The sequence below is a fragment of the Delphinus delphis genome, chromosome 16, assembly GCF_949987515.2.
Source record: "Delphinus delphis chromosome 16, mDelDel1.2, whole genome shotgun sequence".
Lineage (NCBI taxonomy): Eukaryota > Metazoa > Chordata > Mammalia > Artiodactyla > Delphinidae > Delphinus > Delphinus delphis.
This window is the reverse complement of record NC_082698.1, coordinates 78,749,057-78,764,310: the sequence shown is the minus strand read 5'-3', so window position 1 is coordinate 78,764,310 and position 15,254 is coordinate 78,749,057. Positions and strand designations below refer to the sequence as shown.

At 39.0% G+C, this 15,254-nt stretch overlaps 1 protein-coding gene across 4 annotated transcripts in view; it reads left to right on the top strand.

Moving 5' to 3' along the window:
- The window catches only part of TBCE (tubulin folding cofactor E), a 124,734-nt gene that overhangs the window by 14,501 nt on the left and 94,979 nt on the right, over positions 1 to 15,254 (top strand). The window lies entirely within an intron of this gene.

The following is a 15,254-nucleotide window of genomic DNA, read 5'->3' as shown; positions in this document are numbered from 1 at the left end:
GTGGTGGCCCCGCACTGAACTTCACAGAAAAGTCATACTGACTTGTCACTCTGCAAGAGGTGAAACTGGCACAGGCGACCAACGACTTGGTGTCAGGTTAGAGAAACAACCCTGACCATCCAAATCCTTTAACATTTGTGATGCAGGAGAAATAAGGTTAAGTAGGTGGAGAACGTTTACAGGTTTTACATATTACTCACTACCAACCGGGGACTATTCTAGGTTGTGGGTGAGAACAGACTTCTCTTTTGTCTGAAGTTAATATATCCATGGTCACTGTCATTTGATACTTGGCTCAACTGTTTTCATCTTTTTAGCGGTTTTTTGGTAAATATGTAAATAATTTTTTTCTTTTTTTTTTGGCTGCGTTGGGTCTTTGTTGCTGCGCGCGGGCTTTCTCTAGTTGCTGCGAGCGGGGGCTACTCTTTGCGGTGCGCGGGCTTCTCATTGCGGTGGCTTCTCTTGTTGCGGAGCACGGGCTCTAGGCTCGCGGGCTTCAGTAGTTGCGGCACGCGGGCTCAGTAGTTGTGGCTCGCGGGCTCTAGAGCGCAGGTTCAGTAGTTGTGGCGCACGGGTCTTAGTTGCTCCGCGGCATGTGGGATCTTCCCGCACCTGGGCTCGAACCCGTGTCCCCTGCATTGATAGGTGGATTCTTAACCACTGTGCCACCAGGGAAGTCCCTTTACGTATGCTTTTGTAACTAGCATATTGTTGGGGAATTTTTTTTTTTTTAAACCAAGCGGACAGTCTCTGTCTTTTGACTGGCAGGCTGACTGTACTTATATTCACTGTCATTACTGAGATATTTGTTGAGGCCTGTAAAACCTTCGGCATCATCCTTGACCCATTTCTTTCTCACCACACATGTAACCTATCAGCAGATGCAAGAACTCGGCCTTCAGAATCTATGCAGAGTCCCAAGCCCTTCTCAGCACCTTCCCTTATTCAAATTACAGCCATCTCTCACCTGGATTTCTGCAGTAGCCACTAAAATAGTCTGCTTTTTCTTTTTTCAGTCTTTCCATCGCATGTAGAGTGATTCTTTTTTTTTTTTTTAAATCAGATTATCTCCCTCCTCTCAAAAAATCCTCCATGGACTACCCATTTCACTCAGATTAAAAGCCAGATTCTTCAGAGTGGCGGTCAAGGTTCTGTATGACCTGGCCCTTGCTTTCCCTCTGATCTCATCTCTGGCTACTCTCCCTCTTTGCTCTATGTTGTTGCCTCGGGCACATCCTAACCTCAGGATGTTTACACTTGCAGTTCCTTTGTCAAAATGTCCACATGGTTTAATCCCTTACCTCCCTCCTGTTTTTGTTTTGTTTTGTTTTGTTTGAATATTACCTTCTCAGTGAGGTCTTCCCTGACATAGCCTTCCCTTATATTTCCGTTGTACTCGTTGCCCTTGTACTTATTACGATATGACGTGCCATGTGATTTATTCATTTTTCTGGTTCATTACTGTTTACCCCACTAGGATAGAAGTTTCATGAGAGCAGCTATTTTTCTGTGTTTTGTGTACAGCTGTATCCCTAGTGCCTAAAACGATATTTGGCTTTTAGTGGGCTCTCCATAATATAATTGTTGAAAAAATGGATTTGGCCTTTTTTTTTTTTTTTGCCATCTGGTACTTTGTACTTTCTGTGCTTTTTCTTTCTCTTTTCTTGCCTTTTTTTGAATTGAGGTTTTGTCTTGTTTTCTCTCTTCACTTTTTCTCTTCTACTTGTTTGGAAGATATGTTACTATATATACGTTACTTCTGTCCTTATAGTGGTTAACCTTTTAATTTATCTAATCAGAATCTTAACCTTGCAGAACAATATTGTCTTTACCTGTGAGCTACTGATTTTAACAGGCCTCCTGGATCATCTCAGTACTTATTTTCATAAGATGTAAACGTTCAACAATAAAACTAGTAGTTGTTACTATTTTCTGGTGGTTTTGATTTTTTTCCTTTTTGGTTTATTAAAGTAAATTTGTGATACAGCTTAATAGAATATTTACTGTATACTTAGCATTCCAAAGTTTATTTTTTAAGAAGTATGTGATACTTACCCTACCTTAGCATTTTGCTGGGAAATGTGCAAAAGAGTCCATTAGAAAATAATATGATAGACATTATTAAGTGTGAAGTGAATATAAAATAGGTAGAGGCTACCAGAAAAGAGGGAATTTAACAGTTTGCTGGTTATTAGGAGCAGCTGGAATGAATTTGTGGAGGAGTGATTTGGGAATATTTGGTGGTATTTGAAAGTGTGTAGAGAAAAGGCACTGATTGGCTCATTAATTTTATTATTTCTGTTTCATATAGTTGTATCATAAAAATTGTGCGTTTGGTGTGGATTTCAGTCATTGGTGTTCGAGAGAGAAGACATGTCTACAGCCTCTTCAGAAAGCCTAAGGCTTTCTGGAGGAACTGCTTAAAATGAGACAATTCAGTGTGTGAGGGCCAAGGAATTACTGTGAGGATGTAGTAGAACTTGGACACAGGCTTTGACATTAGCTATGACGTGCATGGAGGACAACAGGACATTAGGTTAAGTGAAGTAAGCCGGTCACCAAAGAGAAATACTGTGTGCTTCCACTTCTGTGAGATATTTGGAGCAGTCAGGTTAATAGAAATGGAAGGTGGGGTCTGGGAGAGGAGTCTATGGGGAGTTGTTTCATGGGTAGAGACTTTCCGTTTTGCAAGGCGGAAAAGTTTTGGTGATTGATTGCACAACAGTGTGAATGTATCCAATGCCACTGAACTGTACACTTCAAAATGGTTAAGGTGGGGCTTCCCCGGTGGCGCAGTGGTTGAGAGTCCGCCTGCCGATGCAGGGGACGCCGGTTCGTGCCCAGGTCCGGGAGGATCCCACGTGCCGCGGAGCGGCTGGGCCCGTGAACCATGGCCGCTGAACCTGTGTGTCCGGAGCCTGTGCTCCGCCACGGGAGAGGCCACAACAGTGAGAGGCCTGCATACCGCTAAAAAAAAAAAAAATGGTTAAGGTGATAAATTTTATGGAATGTGTATTTTATGACAATTAAATTTCTTTTTAAAAAGGACGGCAGCTAGGATTCTTTAAAATTGCACTATTAAATACTCAGAAGTTGTTACACTTTAGGTGGTCATTTAAAAGCAAATGACATGTTTTGCCCTTACATTTTCACTTTCTTTAGTCTCCCATCATGAACCTCCAAAACGTCAGTGAAACCCTCTTACATTTCCCTACCTGGAAAGCTTGTTCTCTTGATTTCTGCTGCTCATTTCTGTCAGCTTAACCAGGGAATGGTTTCCACATGGAGTCCTCCTCACTCTTAACCCACCTGTTTCTTCTTCATCACTGAATTGGATCCTTACATTACTAATTATAGGTCTTAATTGTTTGCTGGTAGTTATCTCTTCTAATTAAACTCTGATTTCCTTATAAGTGCATGTCTTCTACCTCCTTACGTTCTTCATGACAGAGAAATGTTGACGAATGTCCGGATTCACTGCTTGTAAGTTCCTGAGCCAGGATTACTGACTACAGTTCCTAATCTCAGTGAAGCCTGTTTCTTCTTGTTTTTTTTTTTTCCGGTACGCGGGCCTCTCACTGTTGTGGCCTCTCCCATTGCGGAGCACAGGCTCCGGATGCGCAGGCTCGGTGGCCATGGCTCACAGGCCCACCCGCTCCGCGGCATGTGGGATCTTCCCAGACCGGGGCTCGAACCAGTGTCTCCTGCATCGGCAGGCGGACTCTCAACCACTGCGCCACCAGGGAAGCCCCTGTTTCTTCTTGATGTTGAGTTTTCTACTGGATAGTTGTCAATCTGTGAATGATAATTCAGACCTCATGCCAATTATTTTGGTACAATTTAGAACAAATATCAGGAAAGATTAAGCAAAATACATTTAGAAAGATAACAGAATACATATTGGAAAACTTTTTTTTGAATTTTATTTTTTTTAATACAGCAGGTTCTTATTAGTTACCCATTTTATACATATTAGTGTATATATGTCAATCCCAATCTCCTAATTCATCCCACCCCCCCTTTCCCCCTTTGGTGTCCATATGTTTGTTCTCTACAACTGTGTCTCTATTTCTGCCCTGCAAACCAGTTCATCTGTACCATTTTCCAGGTTCCACATATATGCGTTAATATACGATATTTGTTTTTCTCTTTTTGACTTACTTCACTCCGTATGACAGTCTCTGTATCCATCCATGTCTCTACAAATGACCCAGTTTCATTCCTTTTTATGGCTGAGTAATATTCCATTGTATGTATGTACCACATCTTGTTTATCTGTTCGTCTGTTGATAGACATTTAGGTTGCTTCCATGACCTGGCTATTGTAAATAGTGCTGCAATGAACATTGGGATGCATGTGTCATTTTGAATTGTGGTTTCGTCTGGGTATATGCCCAGTAGTGGGAGTGCTGGGTTATATGGTAATTTTATTTGTAGTATTTTAAGGAACCTCCATACTGTTCTCCATAGTGGCTGTATCAGTTTACATTCACACCAACAGTGCAAGGGAGTTCCCTTTTCTCCACACCCTCTCCAACATTTGTTGTTTGTAGGTTTTCTGATGATGCCCATTCTAACTGGTGTGAGGTAATACCTCATTGTAGTTTTGATTTCCATTTCCCTAATAATTAGTGATTTTGAGCAGCTTTTCATGTACCTGTTGGCCATCTGTATGTCTTCTTTGGAGAAATGTCTGTTTAGATCTTCCGACCATTTTGGATTGGGTTGTTTGTTTTTTTCATATTGAGCTGCATGGGCTGTTTATATATTTTGGATATTAATCCTTTGTCCATTGATTTGTTTACAAATATTTTCTCCCATTCTTAGGGTTATCTTTTCATCTTGTTTGTAGTTGCCTTTGATTTGCAAAAGCTTTTAAGTTTCATTAGGTCCCATTTGTTTATTTTTGTTTTTATTTCCATTGTTCTAGGGGGTGGATCAAAAAAGATCTTGCTGTGATTTATGTCAAAGAGTGTTCTTCCTATGTTTTCCTCTAAGAGTTTTATAGTGTCCAGTCTTATACTCAGGTCTCTAATCCATTTTAAGTTTATTTTTGTGTATGGTGTTAGAGAGTGTTCTCATTTCATTCTTTTACATGTAGCTGTCCCGTTTTCCCTGCGCCACTTATTGAAGAGACTGTCTTTTCTCCATTGTATATATTTGCCTCCTTTGTCATAGATTAGTTGACCATAGGAGTGTGGGTTTATCTCTGGGCTTTCTATCCTGTTCCATTGATCTGTATTTCTGTTTTTGTACCAGTACTATATTGTTTTGATGACTGTAGCTTTGTAGTGTAGTCTGAAGTCATGGAGTCTGATTCCTCCAGCTCTGTTTTTATCCTTCAAGAATTCTTTGGCTATTCGGGGTCCTTTGTGTCTCCATACAAATTTTAAGATTTTTTTGTTCTAGTTTTGTAAAAAATGCCATTGGTAATTTGATAGGGATTGCGCTGAATCTGTAGATTACTTTGGGTAGTAGAGTCATTTTCACAATATTGATTCTTCCAATCCAAGAACATGGTATATCTCTCCACATGTTTCTATCATCTTTAATTTCTTTCATCAGTGTTTTATAGTTTTCTGCATACAGGTCTTTTGTCTCCTTAGGTAGGTTTATTCCTAGGTATTTTATTCTTTTTGTTGCAGTGGTAAATGGGAGTGTTTCCTTAATTTGTCTATCAGATTTTTCATCATTAGTGTATAGGAATGCAAGAGATTTCTGTGCATTAATTTTGTATCCTGCAACTTTACCAAATTCTTTGATTAGCTCTAGTAGTTTTCTGGTGGCATTTTTAGGATTCTCTATGTATAGTATCATGTCATCTGCAAACAATGACAGTTTAACTTCTTCTTTTCCAATTTATATTCTTTTGGTTTCTTTTTCTTCTCTGATTGCCGTGGCTAGGACTTCCAAAACTATGTTGAATAATAGTGGTGAGAGTGGACATCCTTGTCTCGTTCCTGATCTTAGAGGAAATGCTTCCAGTTTTTCACCATTGAGAATGATGTTTGCTGTGGGTTCGTCATATATGGCCTTTATTATGTTGAGGTAGGTTCCCTCTTTGTCCACCTTCTAGAGAGTTTTTATCATAAATGGGTGTTGAATTTTGTCAAAAGCTTTTTCTGCATCTGTTGAGATGATCATATGGTTTTTCTCCTTCAATTTGTTAATATGGTGTATCACATTGATTTGTGTATATTGAAAAATCCTTGCATCCCTGGGATAAATTCCACTTGATCATGGTGTATGATCCTTTTAATGTGTTGTTGGATTCGGTTTGCTAGCATTTTGTTGAGGCTTTTTGCCTCTATTTTCATCTGTGATATTGGTTTGTAATTTTCATTTTTTGTACTGTCTTTGTCTGGATTAGGTATCAGGGTGATGGTGGGCTCATAGAATGAGTTTGGGAGTGTTCCTTCCTCTGCAGTTTTTTGGAAGAGTTTGAGGAGGATGAGTGTTAGCTCCTCTCTAAATGTTTGATAGAATTCACCTGTGAAGCCATCTGGTCCTGGACTTTTGTTTGTTGGAAGATTTTTAATCACAGTTTCAATTTCATTACTTGTTATTGGTCTGTTCATATTTTCTCTTTCTTCCTGGTTCAGGCTTGGAAGTTTATACCTTTCTAAGAATTTGTCCATTTCTTCCAGGTTGTCCATTTTATTGGTATAGAGTTGCTTGTAGTAGTCTCTTAGGATAATTTGTATGTCTGCGGTATGTGTTGTAGCTTCTCCTTTTTCATTTATAATTTTATTGATTTGAGTCCTCTCCCTCTTTTTCTTGAGTTTGGCTAATGGTTTATCAATTTTTTTTTATCTTCTCAAGGAACCAGCTTTTAATTTTATTGATCTTTGCTATTGTCTTCTTTGTTTCCATTTCATGTATTTCTGCTCTGATCTTTATGATTTCTCTCCTTCTGCTAACTTTGGGTTTTGTTTCTTCTTATTTCTCTAGTTCCTTTAGGTGTAAGGTTAGATTGTTTATTTGAAATTTTTCTTGTTTCTTGACGTAGGCTTGTATTGCTATATAAACTTCCCTCTTAGAACTGCTTTTGCAGTATGCCATAGGTTTTGGGTTGTCGTGTTTTCATTGTCATTTGTCTCTAGGTATTTTTAAATTTCCTCTTTGATTTCTTCAGTGATCTCTTGGTTATTTAGTAATGTATTGTTTAGCCTCCCTGTGTTTGTGTTTTTTATGTTTTTTTCCCCTGTACTTGAATTTTAATCACATAGCATTGTGGTCAGAAGAGATGCTTGATATGATTTCAACTTTCTTAAATTTACTGAGGCCTGATTTGTGATCCAAGATGTGGTCTCTTCTGGAGAATGTTCCATGCGCACTTGAGAAGAAAGTGTAATCTGCTGTTTTTGGATGGAATGTCCTATAAATATCAATTAAATCTGTCTGGTCTGTTGTGTCATTTAAAGCTTATGTTTCCTTATTAATAATTCTGTTTGTGTAATCTGTCCATTGGTGTGAGGTGTTAAAGTCCCCGACTATTATTGTGTTAATGTCAATTTCCTCTTTTATAGCTGTTAGCAGTTGCCTTATGTATTGAGGTGCTCCTATGTTGGGTGCATATATATTTATAATTGTTATATCTTCTTCTTGGATTGATCCCTTGATCATTATGTAGTTTCTTTCCTTGTCTCTTGTAACATTCTGTATTTTAAAGTCTACTTTATCTGATATGAGTATTGGTACTCCAGCTTTCTTTTGATTTCCATTTGCATGGAATATCTTTTTCCAGCCCCTCGCTTTCAGTCTGTACATTTCCCTAGGTCTGAAGTGGGCCTCTTGTAGACAGCACATATATGGGTCTTGTTTTTGTATCCATTCAGCAAGCCTGTGTCTTTTGATTGGAGCATGTAATCCATTCACGTTTAAGGTAATTATCAATATGTATATTCCTGGTACCATTTTCTTAATTGTTTTGGGTTTGTGTTTGTAGCCTTGTGTTTGCGACTTAGAGAAGTTACTTTAGCTTTTGTTGTAGAGCTGGTTTGGTGGTACTGAATTCTCTTAGATTTTGCTTGTCTGTAAAGCTGGAAAACTTTTTTCTAAAATTAATTCACAAAATGCCAGTGTTTTCACCTTTTCTGTTGTGCATCAAACATCTTTTTTGATCCCTTGGTGGCTAAACCAAGTAGGAAACATGGTAACTGAATCTGTACCTACTGTTGGTTTAGGCTCACTGGGTTTAAACTTCCCCATGTCAGCTACCATTATTTTTTTTTAATTTAGTTTTTTATTTTATATTATGGTTGATTTACAATGTTGTATTAACTTCAGGTGTACAGCAAAGTGATTCAGTTATACATATACATATATCTATTCTTTTTCAGATTCTTTTCCCATATAGCTGTTAACAGAATATTGAGTAGTGTTCCCTGTGCTATAGAGTAGGTCGTTGTTGATTATCTATTTATATATAGTAGTGTGTATATGTTAATCCCAACTTCCCAATTTACCCCTCCCCCTGCCTTCCCCTCTGGTAACCATAAATTTGTTTATAGAGTCTGTAAGTCTTTTTCTGTTTTGTAAATAAGTTCATTTGTATCATTTTTTTTTTTTTTAGATTCCACATGTAAGTGATATCATGTGATATTTGTCTTTCTCTGTCTGACTTCACTTATTATCTAGGTCCATCCACGTTGCTCCAAATGGCATTATTTCTTTTTTTTTTATGGCTGAGTAATATTACATTGTCTTTATGTACCATATCCTCTTTATCCGTTCCTCTGTCGATGGATATTTAGATTTCATCCATGTCTCAGCTGTTGTAAATAGTGCTGCAGTGGACATTGGGGTGCGTGTATCGTTTCGAGTTATGGTTTTCTCTGGGTATATGCCCAGGAGTTGGATTGCTGGATTGTATGATACCTCTATTTTTAGTTTTTTAAGGAACCTCCATCCTGTTCTCTATAGTGGCTGTACCAATTTACATTCCCACCAACAGTGTAGGGGGATTCCCTTCTCTTCATACCCTGTCCAATATTTACTGTTTGTAGATTTTGTTTTGTTTTGTTTTTTTGTGGTACGCAGGCCTGTCACTGTTGTGGCCTCTCCCATTGCGGAGCACAGGCTCCGGACGTGCAGGCTCAGCGGCCATGGCTCACAGGCCTAGCCGCTCTGCGGCATGTGGGATCTTTCCAGACTGGGGCACGAACCCGTGTCCCCTGCATTGGCAGGCGGACTCTCAACCACTGTGCCACCAGGGAAGCCCTACTGCTTGTAGACTTTTTGATGATGGCCATTCTGATTGCTGTGAGGTGATAACCTCATTGTAGTTTTGATTTGCATTTCTCTAATAATTAGAGATTTTGAGCATCTTTTCATGTGCTTTTTGGACATCTGTATGTCTTTGGAGAAATGTCTATTTAGATCTTCTGCCCAGTTTTTGATTAGGTTCTTCCCTTTTTTGATACTGAGCTGCATGAGCTGTTCATATGTTTTGGAGATCAACCAACCAACCTTGTTGGTTGCTTTGTTTGCAAATATTTTCTCCCATTCTGTGGGTTGTCTTTTCGTTTTGTTTATGGTTTCCTTTGTTGTGCAAAAGGTTTTAAGTTTCATTAGGTCCCATTTGTTTACTTTTGGTTTTATTTTCATTATTCTAGGAGGTGGATCCAAAAAGATACTTCTGTGATTTATGTCACGGTGTTCTGCCTATGTTTTCCTCTTAGAGTTTTGTAGTATCCAGTCTTATATTCAGGCCTTTAATCCATTTTGAGTTTATTTTTGTGTATGGTGTTAGAGAATGTTCTAGTTTCATTCTTTTACATGTAGCTGTACAGTTTTCCTAGCACCACTTATTGAAGAGACTGTTTTCTCCATTGTATATTCTTGCCTCCTTTGTCGTATTGTCATAATAGATTAATAGACCATAGGTTTGTGGGTTTATTTCTGGGCTTTCTTTCCTGTTCTATATTTCTGTCTTTGTGCCAGTACCATACTGTTTTTGATTACTGTGGCTTTGTAGCATAGTCTGAAGTCAGGGAGCCTGATTCTTCCAGCTCCATTTTTCTTTCTCAGGATTGCTTTGGCTATTCGGAGTCTTTTGTGTTTCCATACAAATTTCAAAATTTTTTGTTCTAGTTCTGTGAAAGTTGCCATTGGTAATTTGATAGGAATTGCATTGAATCTGTAGATTCCTTTGGGTAGTGTAGTCATTTTGACAATATTGATTCTTCCAATCCAAGAACATGGTATATTTTTTTATCTGTTTGTGTCATCTTTAATTTCTTCCCCCCCCCCCATCTTCAGTTTCTTTCATCACCATCTTGTAGTTTTTGGAGTACAGGTCTTTTGCCTCCTCAGGTAGGCTTATTCCTAGATATTTTATTCTTTTTGATGCAATGGTAAATTGGATTGTTTCCTTAATTTCTCTTTCTCATCTTTCGTTGTTAGTGTGTAGAAGTACAACAGATTTCTGTGTATTAAGTTAGTTTCTTTTTTGGAGGGGGGGCCATGGTGTGCACCCTGCAGGATCTTAGCTTCCCTGACCAGGGATTGAACCCGTGCCCTCGGCAGTGGAAGTGCGGGATCTTAACCACTGGAGCACCAGGGAAGTCCCTTTGTGTATTAATTTTCTATCCTGCAACTTTACCAAATTCATTGATGAGCTCTAGTAGTTTTCTGGTAGCATCTTTAGGATTCTCTATGTATAGTATCATGTAATCTGCAAAGAGTGACAGTTTTACTTCTCTTTTCCAATTTGGATTCCTTTTATTCTTTTTCTTCTCTGATTGCCATGGCTAGTACTTTGAAAACTATGTTGACTAAAAGTGGAGAGAATGGGTATCCTTGTCTTGTTCCTAATCTTAGAGGAAATGCTTTCAGTTTTTCACCATTGAGAATGATGTTTGCTGTGGGTTTGTCATATATGGCCTTTATCATGTTGAGGTAGTTTTCATCTGAGCTCAGTTTCTGTAGAGTTTTCATCATAAATAGGTGTTGAATTTTGTCAAAACGTTTTTCTGCATCTATTGAGACTATCGTATGTTTTTTATTCTTCAATTTATTAATGTGGTGTATTACCCTGATTGATTTACGGATATTGAAAAATCTTTGCATCTCTGGGATAAATCCCACTTGATCATGGTGTATGATCCTTTTAATGAACTGTTGGGTTCAGTTTGCAGTATTTTGTTGAAGATGTTTGCGTCTACGTCCATCAGTGATGTTGGCCTCTAATTTTCTTTTTTTGTGGTATCTTTGTCTGATTTTGGTATCAGGGTAATGGTGACCTCATAAAATGAGTTTGGAAGTATTCCTTCCTCTGTTTTTTGAAAGAATTTCAGAAGATAGGTGTTAACTCTTCTCTAAATGTTTGATAGAATTTGCTTGTTAAGCCATCTAGCCCTGGACTTTTGTTTGTTGGAACTTTTTAAATCACAGTTTCAATTTCACTACTTGTGATAGGTCTGTTCATATTTTCTATTTTTTAGTGGTTCAGTCTTGGAAGATTGTACCTTCCTAAGAACTTGTCCATTTCTTCTTAGTTGTCCATTTTATTGGCATCTAGTTGCTTGTAGTAGTCTGTCATGATCCTTTGTATTTCTGTGGTGTCAGCTGTTATTTCTCCATTTTCATTTCTAATTTTATTGATTTGAGCCCTCTTTTTTTCCTGATGAGTCTGGCTAAAGGGTCTCAATTTTGTTTATCGTTTCAAAGGACTAGCTTTTAGTGTCATTTATCTTTTCTATTGTTTCCTTTATCCCTATTTCATTTATTTCTGCTCGGATCTTCAGGGTTTCTTTCCTTCCACTAATTTTAGGTTTTGTTTCTTCTTTCTCTAGTTTTTTAGGTGTATCCCATAGGTTTTGGATCATTGGGGTTTTGTTTTCATTTGTCTCTAGGTATTTTTTGATTTCCTGTTTGATTTCTTCAGTGATCCATTGGTTGTTTAGTAGCATATTGTTTAGCTTCAATGTGTTTGTGTGTTTTACAGTTGTTTTCTTTCTTGTAGTTGATTTCTAATCTCATAGCATTGTGGTTGGAAAAGATGCTTGATATGATTTCAATTTTCTTAAATTTACCGAGGCTTGCGTTGTGGCCCAGCATGTGATCAGTCCTAGAGAATGTTCCATGTGCCCTTGAATGTGTATTCTGCTGCTTTGGGATGGAATGCTCTATAAATATCATTTAAATCCATCTGGTCAGATGTGTCATTTAAGACCTGTGTTTCCTTATTTATTTTCTGTCTGGATGATCTGTCCATTGATGTAAGTGGGGTGTTAAAGTCCCCGACTATTATTGTGTTATGGTTGATTTCTCCTTTTATGGCTGTTAGCATTTGCCTTATGTATTGAGGTGCTCCTGTGTTGGGTGCATATATACTTATAATTGTTATATTTTGTTCTTGGATTGATCCATTGATCATTATGTAGTGTCCTTCTTTGTCTCTTGTAATAGTCTTTATTTTAAAGTTTATTTTGTCTGATACGAGTATTGCTACTCCAGCTTTCTCTTGATTTCCATTTGCATGGAAAATCTTTTTCCATCTCCTCACTTTGTATGTGTCCCTAGGTCTGAAGTGGGTGTCTTGTAGACAGAATATATAAGGGTCTTGTTTTTATATTCATTCAGCCACTCTGTGTCTTTTGGTTGGAGCATTTAATCCGTTTTCGTTTTCTTTCTTTCTTTCTTTATTTTTTGCGGTACGCGGGCCTCTCCCGTTGTGGAGCACAGGCTCCGGACGCACAGGCTCAGCGGCCATGACTCACGGGCCCAGCCGCTCTGCGGCATGTGGGATCTTCCTGGACCAGGGCACGAACCTGTGTCCCCTGCATCGGCAGGCGGACTCTCAACCACTGTGCCACCAGGGAAGCCCTTCTTTGATTATTGATATGTATATTCTTATTGCCATTTTGTTCATTGTTTTGGTTTTGTTTTTGTAGGTCTTTTTTCTTCTCTTTCTCTTTTCTTCTCTTGTGATTTGATGACTAAGTTTAGAGTTGTGTTTGGATTCCTTTTTCTTAATCTTCTTTTTTCTTTTAAATTTTGGCAATGGCTTTATTTTATTTTATTTATTTTTTTGCCTGTGCCACGCAGCATGTGGGATCTTAGTTCCCAGACCAGGGATCGAACCCACACCCCCTGCAGTGGATCACAGAGTCTTAACCACTGGGCCATCAGGGAAGTCCTCCCTTTTCTTCTTTGTGTGTATTTATTGTAAAATTTCAGATTGTGGTTACCATGAGGTTTTTTTGTTTTGGTTTTGGTTTTCTTTGACCATGCCGCATGGCTTGTGGGATGTTAGTTCCCTGACCAGGGATCAAACCTGGGCCCTCTGCAGTGGAAGCGCATAGTACTAACTGCTGGACCACCAGTGAATTCCCACCATGAGATTTTGATATAGCAGTCTATACATATACAAGGTTTTTTTAAGTTGTGGGTCTCTTAATTTCAAATGTGTTTCCAATATTCTGCATTTGTACTCTTCTCTTCTCACTGCTGCTGGTTTTGATATCATGTTTGTGTGTGGATGATTTCCTACCTTTTCTGTAGGTTTGCTTTTACCAGTGAACTTTCCTATTTGTAAGTTTCTTGTTTCTGGTTGTTGCATTTTGTTTTCCTTCTGGAGAAGTTCCTTTAGTGTTTGTTGTAAAGCTGGTTTGGTTGTGCTGAATTCTCTAGCTTTTGCTTGTCTGTAAAGCTTTTGATTTCTCTGTCAAACCTGAACAAGAGCCTTGCTGGGTAGACTATTCTTGGTTGTAGGTTTTTCCCTTTTACCACTTTAAATATATTGTGCAACTCCCTTCTGGCATGCAGAGTTTCTTCTGAAAAATCAGCTGATAACCTTACAGGAATTCCCCTGTATGTTATTTGTTGTTGTTCCGTTGTTGCTTTTAGTATTTTCTCTTTGTCTTTAATTTTTGTTAATTTGATTAATACGTGTTTCAGTGTGTTCCTCCTTGGGTTAATCCTGTATGGGACTCTTCACGTTTCCTGGACTTGAGTGAATGTTTCCTTTCCCACATTAGGGAATTTTTCAGCTATTACCTCTTCAAATATTTTCTCAGGCCCTTTCTGTCTCTCTTCTCCTCCTGGGACCCCTATGATGCAAATGTTGGTGCATTTAATGTTGTCCTAGAGGTCTCTTAGACTGTCCTCATTTCTTTTCATTCTTTTTCCTTTTCTTTTTTTAAAAAATATTTATTTATTTATTTGGCTGCACTGGGTCTTAGTTGCGGCATGCAGGTTCTTAGTTGCAGCACGTGGGATCTTTGTTGTGGCATGAGGGATCTTTTTAGTTGTGGCATGTGGAGTGTTTTTTTTATTTCAGTTGCAGCACATGAGATCTTCATTGCTGCATGCGGGGTCTTTAGTTGTGGCATGCCAGCTCTTCGTTGCAGCATGCAGGATCTAGTTCCCTGACCAGGGATGGAACCTGGGCCCCGTGCATTGGGAGCATGGAGTCTTAACCACTGGACCACCAAGGGAGTCCCTCATTCTTTTTTCTTTATTCTGTTCCGTGTCAGTGATTTCCAGTGATCTGTCTTCCAGGTCACTTACTTGTTCTTCTGTCTCTTTTTTTCTGCTATTGATTCTCTCTGGTGTATTTTTCATTTCATTTATTTTACTGTTCATCTCTGTTTGTTTTTTAAAGTTTTTAACTCTTTATTAAACATTTCTTGTATCCTCTCAGTCTGTGCCTCCAGTCTTTTTCCAAGATCTTGGATCATCTTTACTATCAGTACTCTGAATTCTTTTTCACGTAGGTGGCCTTTCTCCTCTTCACTTAGTTGTTCTTCTGGGGTTTTATCTTGTTCCTTCGTCTGGAACGTATTTCTCTGCTCTCTCATTTTGTCTGCCTTTCTGTGTTTGTTGTGTCTGTTCCTCAGGCTTCAGGATCATAATTCTTCTTGGTTCTGGTGTCTGCCTCCTTGTGGGTGAAGTTGGTCCAGGGACTTGTGCAGGCTTCCTGGTGGGAGGGACTTGTGCTTGCCCAGTGGTGGGTGGAGCTGGGTCTTGTCCCTGCGGTGGGTAGGGCCGTCTCAAGTAGCGTGTTGATAGGCGGCTGTTGGCTCAGGTCACCTTTAGGCAGCCTGTCTGCTGATGTGTGGGGCTGTGTTCCCACATTGTTGGTTGTTTGTCCTGAGGTGTCCCAGCAATGGAGCCTGCACTCTTACGGGTGGGGCCAGGTCTCAGGGCGAAAATGGTGACCTCTGGGAGAGCTCATGCTGGCTGGTGAGTATTCCCTGGGCATCAGTGGCCAGTGCCCTTGCCCCCACAGTGAACCACAGCTGCCC